Here is a 12244-nt window from a genome sequence, read left to right on the forward strand (position 1 = left end):
GTGTAGGGTCATCGGCTCTTATGGTGATCGTTAGTAGCTCTTAGCGCGGGGACACGCCGAGATGGCGTTACTGAGCGCTCTATAAGCTCTTTATTATTATTATTTGGAACGCTTATCGAGGGAACATCTGTACACCCCCGTTTGAAGAAAATCCGGACATTTCTCTATCCCCCTGATCCGACATTCCTGGAAGAATCTACTCTTTTTCCTGATTCTCTGACTTCCCACTGACTCCTCCCCCCTGCCATTTCCATCGCTTACCTGGTTATTTATCCTGTATTGAGGGTCCCCCCGTCGGAGCACAACTTTGTCTACAATGCTCTCCGCCTTGAGATTTGTTTGTTTGTTTCTCTTTTTGTTCTTTTCTAAAAAACGAAAATGATTATATCCTGACTCCATCCTGTGTTGCAGAGAATTCTATCCTGTATTTTGCCGGGCCTCTAGGGTATCGAACGCTGCTTTGCGATGCTCAACGACTGCTCTCAATGCTCTAGCGGCCAGCCCCTGTGGTTGTAGGCCCGTATTTGTAACCGTACTTGCATTACACAATAAAGTTTTTTTTTTTAAACTATTTATTTTGTATTGCGTGCTATGGAAATGGTCATCAGTATACCTGCCTTCGCACACCTGCAAATACGCAATGATAATAATTCCATGCCAATCAGCATGCATAAATGGTCCACTTTTACTTCTAAATCCTTTTGTCTTATATTACGACGCTTAACTAGAACTTTCACGCCGCGGTTAGTCATTGCAGAGTGCAACAGTGCATCTGCTGGTTACCTGCTGAGTCTGCAGCTTCCCTGCTGAGTCTGCTGGTTCCCTGCTGAGTCTGCTGCTTCCCTACTGAGTCTGCTGGTTCCCTGCTGAGTCTGTTGGTTCCCAGCCGAGTCTGCTGGTTCCCTGCTGAGTCTGCTGGTTCACTGCTGAGTCTGATGGTTCCCTGCTGAGTCTGCTGTTTCCCTGCTGAGTCTGCTGGTTCCCTGCTGAGTCTGTTGCTTCCCTGCTGACTCTGATGGTTCCCTGCCGAGTCTGTTGGTTACCTACTGAGTCTGCTGGTTCCCTGCTGAGTCTATTGGTTCCCTGCTGAGTCTTCTGGTTCCCTGCTGAGTCTGCTGGTTCCCAGCTAAGTCTGCCACTTCCCTGCTGAGTCTGCTTGTTCCCTGCTGAGACTGTTGGTTCCCTGCTGAGTCTGCTGCTTCCCTGCTGAGTCTTCTGCTTCCCTGCTGAGTTTGTTGGTTACCTACTGAGTCTGCTAGTTCCCTGCTGAGTCTGCTGCTTCTCTGCTGAGTCTGCTGGTTCCCTGCTGAGTCTGTTAGTTACCTGCTGAGTCTGCTGGTTCCCTGATGAGTCTGCTGGTTCCCTGCTGAGTCTGCTGCTTCCCTACTGAGTCTGCTGGTTCCCTGCTGAGTCTGTTGGTTCCCAGCCGAGTCTGCTGGATCCCTGCTGAGTCTGCTGGTTCCCTGCTGAGTCTGATGGTTCCCTGCTGAGTCTGCTGTTTCCCTGCTGAGTCTGCTGGTTCCCTGCTGAGTCTGTTGCTTCCCTGCTGACTCTGATGGTTCCCTGCCGAGTCTGTTGGTTACCTACTGAGTTTGCTGGTTCCCTGCTGAGTCTGTTGGTTCCCTGCTGAGTCTTCTGCTTTCCTGCTGAGTCTGTTGGTTACCTGCTGAGTCTGCTAGTTCCCTGCTGAGTCTGCTGCTTCTCTGCTGAGTCTGCTGGTTCCCTGCTGAGTCTGTTAGTTACCTGCTGAGTCTGCTGGTTCCCTGCTGAGTCTGCCGCTTCCTTGCTGAGTCTGCTTGCTCCCTGCTGAGACTGTTGGTTTCCTGCTGAGTCTGCTGCTTCCCTGCTGAGTCTTCTGCTTTCCTGCTGAGTCTGCTGATTACCTGCTGAGTCTGCTAGTTCCCTGCTGAGTCTGCTGCTTCTCTGCTGAGTCTGCTGGTTCCCTGCTGAGTCTGTTAGTTACCTGCTGAGTCTGCTGGTTCCTTGCTGAGTCTGTTGGTTACCTGCTGAGTCTGTTTGTTCCCTGCTGAGTGTGCTGCTTTCCTGCTGAGTCTGCTGGTTCCCTGCTGAGTCTCTAGGTTACCTGCTGAATCTGCGGGTTCCCTGCTGAGTCTGCTGCTTCCCTGCTGAGTCTGCTGGTTCCCTGCTGAGTCTGCTGGCTCTCTGCTGAGTCTGCTGGCTCCCTGCTGAGTCTGCTGCTTCCCTGCTGAGTCTGCTGCTACCCTGCAGAGTATGTTGTTTAGCTGCTGAGTCTGCTGGTTCCCTACTGAGTCTGCTGGTTCCCTGCTGAGTCTGCTGGTTCCCTCCTGAGTCTGCTGCTTCCCTGCTGAGTCTGCTGGTTCCCTGCTGAGTCTGCTGCTTCCCTGCCGAGTCTGCTGGTTTCCTGCTGAGTCTGCTGGTTCCCTGCTGAGTCTGCTGGTTCCCTCCTGAGTCTGCTGCTTCCCTGCTGAGTCTGCTGGTTCCCTGCTGAGTCTGCTGCTTCCCTGCCGAGTCTGCAGGTTCCCTGCTGAGTCTGCTGCTTCCCTGCTGAGTCTGCTGGCTTTCTGCTGAGTCTGCTGCTTCCCTGCTGAGTCTGCTGCTTTCCTTCTGAGTCCGCTGGCTTTCTGCTGAGTCTGCTGCTTCCCTGCTGAGTCTGCTGGTTCCCTGCTGAGTCTGCAGGTTCCCTGCTGAGTCTGCTGCTTCCCTGCTGAGTCTGCTGGTTCCCTGCTGAGTCTGCTGGCTTTCTGCTGAGTCTGCTGCTTCCCTGCTGATTCTGCTGGTTCCCTGCTGAGTCTGTTGTTTACCTGTTGAGTCTGCTGGTTCCCTGTTGAGTCTGCTGGTTCCCTGCTGAGTCTGCTGCTTTCCTTCTGAGTCCGCTGGTTTTCTGCTGAGTCTGCTGCTTCCCTGCTGAGTCTGCTGGTTCCCTGCTGAGTCTGCAGGTTCCCTGCTGAGTCTGCTGCTTCCCTGCTGAGTCTGCTGGTTCCCTGCTGAGTCTGCTGGCTTTCTGCTGAGTCTGCTGCTTCCCTGCTGATTCTGCTGGTTCCCTGCTGAGTCTGTTGTTTACCTGTTGAGTCTGCTGGTTCCCTGTTGAGTCTGCTGGTTCCCTGCTGAGTCTGCTGGTTCCCTGCTGAGTCTGTTGTTTACCTGTTGAGTCTGCTGCTTCCCTGCTGATTCTGCTGGTTCCCTGCTGAGTCTGCTGTTTACCTGTTGAGTCTGCTGGTTCCCTGTTGAGTCTGCTGGCGTGCAGTGGTGCCAGGGGGCTGCCTTTGGTTTATTACCTGTTCCTACGATACACAACCCCGCTGATAGGCAGTCACTTACTGTAGGTTAGAAGGAGCTCTACTTCCTATCACAAACATGATTGGTTTTATAACCTAAACCGGAGTGCAAGTCACGGCAGACCTGCGAGTATGAGTTTCGTCGCACATTGCATTGACTTCACTCACTTGGCCTCACGACTCACCCTCTATATTGTAACACGATTCTGCAAGGGAGTTGGCACAGGGGTCAATGCTGGGCCAATAAAAGGAATTTTGCTGCCACTTTTGTAAATAGTACAGCCTTTGTACAAAACTGCTGGTATCGTGATTGTTTTGCAAATCATACAATCCTGGAGGGTTTCCACAGTCTCAGTAATAAGAGGTGCAGTTTATAAAAGGCTCCACAGTAAATGCCCCTCGGAGTGTGAGTGAAGATCAGTGTACAGATATTCTCTACTCTACACACTTCTCTTAGTGCGAGTTCAGATCAGGGCACCTTACAGGTCAGTTAGGACCCCTTATGATGTAGTAAAAAGAAATGTTTTGTACACAGATTTCTTCTTTTGTAAACACTTCTCATTGTGTTGGAAAAAGACAGTGCAGTGTTCAGTTTTCATCCGTAAACGCCCCTCATAGTATAATAAATAGCAAAGCACTGCACACAGATTTCCTCCTGTTACGGCCCCTCATAGTACAGGTAAAAGCAGTGCAGTGTTTACACAAACTCTCTGTAAAGGCCCCTCATGTTGTAGTAAACAGCAGTGCAGTGTGTACAGAATTACTCTTCTGTAAACACTCCTCATTCTGTTGTAAAATAGATCTCCTGCTGTAGATGTAAGCACTGCTTCAAGTGCAGTTAGAAAATAGAGCAGGGCACAGATTTCTTCTTCTGTAAACGCCCCTCGTAAGGTAGTAAATAGCAATGCGCACAGATCATGAATTCTGAAAGCCCATGCAATGGAACGCAAGAGAGACGCAACTCTTAAGTTATATTTATCAAGCCACGCAAGGCCACCTTGCATGGCCCTGCGCAGCCCATGCAATGGAATGCAAGATAGACGCAACTCGTAAGTTATATTTATCAAGCCACGCAAGGCCACCTTGCATGGCCCTGCGCGGCCCATGCAATGGAACGCAAGAGAGACGCAACTCTTAAGTTATATTTATCAAGCCACGGAAGGCTACCTTGCATGGCCCTGCGCGGGCCATGCAATGGAACGCAAGAGAGACGCAACTCTTAAGTTATATTTATCAAGCCACGCAAGGCCACCTTGCATGGCCCTGCGCGGCCCATGCAATGGAACGCAAGAGAGACGCAACTCTTACGTTATATTTATCAAGCCACGCAAGGCCACCTTGCATGGCCCTGCGCAACCCATGCAATGGAACGCAAGAGAAACGCAACTCTTAAGTTATATTTATCAAGCCACGCAAGGCCACCTTGCATGGCCCTGCGCGGCCCATGCAATGGAACGCAAGAGAGACGCAACTCTTAAGTTATATTTATCAAGCCACGCAAGGCCACCTTGCATTGCCCAGCGCAACCCATGCAATGGAACGCAAGAGAGACGCAACTCCTAAGTTATATGTATCAAGCCACGCAAGGCCACCTTGCATGGCCCTGCGCGGCCCATGCAATGGAACGCAAGAGAGACGCAACTCTTAAGTTATATTTATCAAGCCTTGCAAGGCCACCTTGCACGGCCCTGCGCGGCCCATGCAATGGAACGCAAGAGAGACGCAACTCTTAAGTTATATTTATCAAGCCATGCCAGGCCACGGTTGTTCCCACACATCCACCCATGGATTTTGGCACATTCCTACATTTAGCAACACTGGTAGACTTGAGAATGCGTCAAAATGCTAAGTCTCCCAGGTGCGGCAGAGCAAAGAGAAGTATCTTTATTCCTCCTTGTTGCCACCTCTTTCTGTGTGTCCTGGATACTGTGGCACACACAGCAAGATGCCTCAAGGGATTGTTTTTGTGCAGGAGGGTACCACTTCCTGCACAAAAGCAATCCTGTTTGCAAGGCACGCACGCTTGCACCATGGTGCAGGGGTGCCGACTTTGGCACTGGGAGCACATTGAGCGCCAGGGCAGGGAAGACAGGACTGCGCTGTAGAGTGTTAGATACAGCGCATTCCTGCCCTTTCACTATCACGCAGCGCAGCTAGGTGACTTGCTGAGCTGCGTGCGTGCCCCTAAGTGTAGTAGAAGGAAGTGCAGTATAGACGTATGTTTCCCAGTGAAGAGTGAAGAGCAGTGCAGCGCGCCCAGAGTTTCTCTTCTTTAAACGCCCCTCGGACTGTAGTAAAAAGTGATTCCGTTTGCAGACCACAGATGGGCTCTAAACACCCTGCACAGAGCAGTCAAAGGCAGAGGAGTCTGCACAGATTTCCTCTTTTATTTTAAACCCCCTCACAGTGTAATAAAAAGCAGTGCAATGTGTGCACATTAGCTTTCCTGTCAACAGCCCTCATAAAGCAGGGAAAAGCAATGCAATACACAGATTTTCTCGGTTCTCAGAGATTATTAGTAAGCTGAGCACAAATTTCTCACAAAGTAGCAAAAAGCAGTGCCGTTTTCACAGACATCTTCTTCTGTAAAAGTGCAGTAAAAAGCAGAGCAATGTGCACCGATTTCTCACAGTGCAGGGTGCACAGACTACTCATAGTGCAGTACAATGCATGGCCGCATGCACAGATCGCTCAGAGTGCAAATAGCCATGCAGCATGCACTGATTCCACACAGTGCAGTACGATGCAGGGCAGCGTGCACAGATTTCTCACATTGCAGTAAGATGCAGTGCAGTGTGACAGGTTTCTCAACGTGCAGTAAGATGCAGTGCAGTGTTACAGGTCTCTAATAGTGCAGTAAGATGCAGTGCAGTGTGACAGGTTTCTCATAGTGCAGTAAGATGCAGTGCAGTGTGCACAGATTTCTCATTGTGGAGTATGATGCAGGGCAGTGTGACAGGTTTCTCATAGGGCAGTAAGATGCAGGGCAGTGTGCACAGATTTCTCATAGTGGAGTATGATGCAGTGCAGTGTGACAGATTTCTCACATTGCAGTAAGATGCAGTGCAGTGTGACAGGTTTCTCATTGTGCAGTAAGATGCAGTGCGGTGTGACAGGTCTCTTATAGTGCAGTAAGATGCAGTGCAGTGTGACAGGTTTCTCATAGTGCAGTAAGATGCAGTGCAGTGTGCACAGATTTCTCATTGTGGAGTATGATGCAGGGCAGTGTGACAGGTTTCTCATAGTGCAGTAAGATGCAGGGCAGTGTGCACAGATTTCTCATAGTGGAGTATGATGCAGTGCAGTGTGACAGATTTCTCACATTGCAGTAAGATGCAGTGCAGTGTGACAGGTTTCTCATAGTGCAGTAAGATGCAGTGCAGTGTGACAGGTCTCTTATAGTGCAGTAAGATGCAGTGCAGTGTGACAGGTTTCTCATAGTGCAGTAAGATGCAGTGCAGTGTGCACAGATTTCTCATTGTGGAGTATGATGCAGGGCAGTGTGACAGGTTTCTCATAGCGCAGTAAGATGCAGGGCAGTGTGACAGGTTTCTCATAGTGCAGTAAGATGCAGGGCAGTGTGACAGGTTTCTCATAGCGCAGTAAGATGCAGGGCAGTGTGACAGGTTTCTCATAGTACAGTAAGATGCAGTGCAGTGTGACAGGTTTCTCATAGTGCAGTATGATGCAGTGCAGTGTGACAGGTTTCTCATAGTGCAGTAAGATGCAGTGTAGTGTGACAGGTTTCTTATAGTGCAGTAAGATGCAGTGCAGTGTTCATAAATCCACCCTTAAACACACATAATGACCACAAAAGTCCCCAGGACCGGAAGGAAAGCCCCTTCACCCTCCCAGAGGTCCCCAGGTAGAAGAACTCAGCTCAGTCCACCCCTTCAGTGATTTCTCATAGTGCGGTAAGACTAAGTGCAGTGACACCATTCCTTATAGTGCAGCAAGGTGCAGTGCAGTGTGCACAGATTTCACACAGTGCAGTTAGATACAGTGCAGTGCACTGACATAGACTTGACATAGTGCACTAAGATGCAGTGCACTGCACAGACTCCTCATAATACAGTCAGATGCAGTGCAGTTTGTACAGATTTCTCATAGTGCAGTTAGAGAAAGTGAACCATTAGCAGGTTTCTCAGAGTGTCCTACATCACACTGCAGTGTGAAGAGATGTCTCATAGAACACTAAACAGCAGTGCAGTGTGCATAGATTACTCATTGCAGTACAATGCAGTGCAGTGTGCACAGATTTCTCTCAGTGAAGTGGCACATACTTCTCATAGTGCTGTAAGATGCAGTACAATGTGCACAGTTTCCTCATAGCTCTGTAAGATGCAGTGATCTGTGCGCAGATTTCTTATAGTAGTAGGATGCAGTGTGCACAGATTTCTCACAGTGTAGTAAGATGCAGTGCAGTGCGCATAGAATCCTCACAGTACAGTAAGAAACAATGCAGTGTGCATAGATAATTCATAGTGCAGTAAGATGCAGTGCAGCATGTACAGACTGGTCAGAGTGCAGTATATACAGTACAGCGTACAGAGACTTCTTACAGTGTTGTATGATGCAGGGCTGAGTGGACAGATTTCTCACATTGCAGTAAGATGCAGTGTAGAGTGCAAATATTCTTCACAGTGCTGCATATTCCTCATGCAGTAAAATGCAGTGCAGCATGCAGTGATTTCCATCGTTCAGTGAGTCAGATTGTTGCAGTGCAGTGTGTACAGATTCCTCACAGTGCGATAAGATGCAGTGCACAGACTTCTCATAGTGCAGTGAGATGCATTGCAGTGTGCGCATATTATTGATAGTGCAGTAGGATGCAGTGCAGTGCACAGATCCCCTCTTTAACACACATGATGCCAACAAACAACCCCCAGGGCAGAAGGAAAGCCCTGCAGGGCCCACAGATAGAAGAGCCCAGCTCAGCCTCAGGGGCCCCTGGATAGAAAAGCCCAGCTCAGCCCCAAGGGCCTCCGGATAGAAGAGCCCAGCTCAGCCCCAGGGGCGCCGGATAGGAGAGCCCAGCTCAGCCCCAGGGGCCACGGATAGAAGAGGGCAGCTCAGCGCCAGAGGCCCCCAGATAGAAGAGCCCAGCTCAGCCCCAGGGGCCACGGATAGAAGAGGGCAGCTCAACCCCAGGGCCCCCGGATAGAAGAGCCCAGCTCAGCCCCAGGGACCCCCGGATAGAAGAGCCCAGCTCAGCCCGAGAGGCCCCAGGCCCCAGGATACAAGAGCCCAGCTCAGCCCCAAAGACCCCAGTATTCCCCAGATAGAACAGCCCAGCTCAGCCCCAGGGTCCCCCGGATAGAAGGGCCCAGCTCATCCACAGGGGCCCCTGGATAGAAGAGCACAGCTCAGCCCCAGGGGCCCCGGATAGAAGAGCTCAGCTCAGCCCCAGGGGCCCCAGATAGAAGAGCCCAGCTCAGCACCAGGGACCCCGGATAGAAGAGCCCAGCTCAGCACCAGGGCCCCCCGGATAGAAGAGCCCAGTTCAGCCCCAGGGACCCCGGATAGAAGAGCCCAGCTCAGCCCTAGGGGCCCCGGATAGAAGAGCCCAGCTCAGCCCCAGGGGCCCCGGATAGAAGAGCCCAGCTCAGCCCCAGGGGCCCTGGATAGAAGAGCCCAGCTCAGCCCAAGGGGCCCCGGATAGAAGAGCCCAGCTCAGCCCAGGGGCCCCGGATAGAAGAGCCCAGCTCAGTCCGGCTCCTGCAGAGATTCCCTCCAGGAATATTCAGTCTATTTCTACAAACACAGCAGAAGGTTCTGACAATCTCCTACCTGAGCAGAGACCTGTGCAGACGTGTCCAGGCTCTCTCCTCCCCTGGGGGGCAGATCTGGGGTCTGAGGGAGGGGGGCAGATCTGGGGTCGGTGAGGGTCTGTAGATGGAGGTAACTGCCCACCAGACAGGGCTCCTTCCTCCTCTGCAACACACCAGGAGAGGCCGAAAGGGATGTCACCACCGCTGCTGGTGCTGTCTCTGCCGCCGCTGACCCGGAAGAGGAAACCCTTCTCCCTTTCAGCTAATGTGCAGCTCAGTGGTTTCATCAGCAGGCGAGGAGCGCCCTCTGGTGGCCGCTGACAGAACCACCGCCTCCAGTCTTTAAGAGTGAATTGGAAATGACAGCCTGAATTTCATTAAATACATGAAAATGTAAGAAAACTGCTAGAATTAAACTACTCAAAGTTTTTCTGTTTTTCTATTTTCCCTGTTTCTGTGGGTAATTCTTTATAATTGATAGGGCTGTGTATATTCAAACAACTTTCCAACGATTTGCCCCAAATTAAGTTTTGCATTTTTCTGCATTTTTTTACCCACTCTCTCCCCCCAAAGTTTCACTTATAAAACAAAATAAAGTAGATTGCAGTCTCAATACATTCATGAGACAGAACAATCGGGTTTGACTCTCACAGATTTATCCCTCAGTGGATGGTGTCATGGCAGTGAGTGACCGGTGCCGGGTCTGAGGATGAGAGGGTATTCCAGCACTAACAAATGTCAGAGTTCTGCATACAGGCTCTTATTAGAGTTACCACCTGCCTTTTGGTCATGTTTTAGGAATTTGCAAAGGCCCGGATATTATTCTTCAATAAGAATTTGAATAACAGTGTTTGTATTCATTTTTAACATGGCTTTGCTGTCTTTATTTCCTTTAACCCTCAGTCAGGATTCATTAAGGCAGCTCTAGAACACATTTTAAAGTGATTTCTGCTTATATTTGATATTTTAAGTTTGCACTGATTAGAGGAAAAATGCCAGCTTTAAGTAATCTTCCTACTTTTTTACTGGCCGGGACATGAAAATACAGGCAATGCCACGCCTATAAAAGACCGGCCAGGTGGTAACCCTCTCTCCTATCATAAGACACTCTTCATCCACGCACTATCAATGTGCAGGTGCAGGAGGGCTTCGTAGCACTGTCAGGCAAGTTGCATTTGTTGCCTCGGCAGTGACATCAGATCCGACATGCACACACATCAGATCCTTCAAGTCTCACTCATTATGAGCGACACTCACACATTTAGAGGTCGTGCGGAAGTCTCACTCACACCTAGCTGAATCTTATAACTGGGAGACAGGAGGGGGGTCCTAGTACTCCATATGTGACTTTGCTCGTACTTCTACAGTGTGCAGAGTAGCCGTTTACAACTAAAGAGGGAGACACTATTCACTTCATAGAGTTCAGCAAACCCACTGTCCTACATTTTGATAACACTACATTTTCAATATTTCACCTTGACGCTGCACATATTATGCTTTCGGTGTAATGTTAATTTGGATGTCTGTATTAATGATTTGGATGTTACCTGTGTACTCATCATTTCTATAATTTCACTATTGTCTCTTCCTCTGACATTATAAAAGTCAAATGTTATGTTACATCACTTCCTGTGAGGTCATCAATAGGATAGTTTGTTTTGGCTCCTAAGAATATCAAAACCTTGAGCTCTGTGAAGCCCATACATGTGCGCTCATCTGGAGTAAGGGGGAAGGAGCATGCTTTTCTCTCAGAGATGAAAGCGCATGGAAGCAGTGCAGGCGCTACTCTGACACGTTCCTGCCAAGCTGTGCTATCAGCATTCAGGCCAGAAGAGTGCTGATCTCTGCAAAAAGAAATGAAATGTTTGTTTCAGTGTAATTGCACCTCATGTCAATGTTGTTCAACTTTACAATGGTCACAAAGTAGTTCTTCGCTTGAGTTCCTACGAGAACCTTTAGTCTCTTAACTTTCACACTGTGCTGTGTTTCCAATTAAATTATCTTTGATAGACAATGCTGTCTTTTCTGAGAGGGAAGTCACACTTATGCTTTCTAGTGAAAGTGGTTAAAGGCACTGTCTATGATTCTGCTGATTCCTGGATTTGACTGAAGTGAGTTACACATTCTGTGCCTGGGTGGGTTCACTAAGAGGATCCCTTCAACATGTACATTGATGCTCTCAGTGCCTTGGCTAAGATCTGGAGGATAGGACCTCTGCTCCACTGGGCTGTGTCTGGCACACAAGATATTGCCTTTGAACCTCCTTCAGTTCACACTGACACATACAGGGGATTCAAAGGGCGTCTGATGAAATATCTTCATCCCACAAAGAACACAACATAAACCGAGGAGGCATCCAATAATCTGGCACACCTTAAGTCATTGGGGGTAGAGGTTACTCCTGCTGCAGACAGTCTTCACCATACCCAGGGGTTCAGGAGAAATAACACCCATGTGGCAACAGAGACCATTATGAAAGGACTGACTTCATGTTCAGCTTTTCTACACAATACAAAGCCCCTGAAAGAGAAAAGAAAAAAGGACTCTACAAGAAAAAGGACTCTTCATTCAAAGTGCATCACTCCTTTTGCTTGTTTCTATTTTCACTTTTTGCCATTGAGTTTCACAGTTGATTATTACACATGATTTGGGGAGACTGATGCTTCTAGGATGGAAATATAGGGTGGGGACGTTAGGGAGATGGATTTTAGTTTAGATTCTTCAGGGTTTCATTTTGTTCATGTTACCAGGCACATGCTCCCGCGAGTTATACAGGATCAATTTGATTCTAATGACTAATGAATTGTTAGCAGACAGTGAATGGGATATAACATAAAGTCATGGAATGATAATAGTTTGATAATTAAGAGGGGGCTGTTATGTTGTTTGTTGAACATCACACCCCTGCTATCCTGTTACTTCAAGAAACTCATTTACTAGGTACAAAGTGTGTGTTCCTGGGCAGTACACATACACCAGTGTCTATCATGCAGTATTTACTAAGTGGTCCACAAGGGGTCGCCATTCTCCATTCGCCTCCGTAGGTCCTTCCCATTTTCAGTATAGACAGTTCATGTAGACGACCTAGGTAAATATGTTATTCTCTCCAGCGGGCTTTCCCATCATTCACCCGTCCAACTAACCCTCTGACATCGACAATGCGAGTTGTAGGGTATGTGGTGTTGGAATGCCTGGTAGCTGTTAGATGATACTCTT

The 12244-nt window shown here is 49.0% G+C and overlaps 1 protein-coding gene across 1 annotated transcript in view; it reads right to left on the bottom strand.

Moving 5' to 3' along the window:
- Positions 1 to 9184, bottom strand: part of LOC147667238 (uncharacterized) — a 61213-nt gene extending 52029 nt beyond the window's left edge. The window contains exon 1 of the mRNA XM_086948822.1: positions 9048 to 9184. The gene's annotated coding sequence lies outside the window, so the exon portion shown is untranslated. The remainder of the gene's footprint in view (positions 1 to 9047) is intronic.
- Between the last annotated feature and the right edge of the window lie 3060 nt (positions 9185 to 12244).

The sequence above is a fragment of the Lissotriton vulgaris genome, unplaced genomic scaffold, assembly GCF_964263255.1.
Source record: "Lissotriton vulgaris unplaced genomic scaffold, aLisVul1.2 SCAFFOLD_814, whole genome shotgun sequence".
In the NCBI taxonomy this organism is placed as follows: domain Eukaryota; kingdom Metazoa; phylum Chordata; class Amphibia; order Caudata; family Salamandridae; genus Lissotriton; species Lissotriton vulgaris.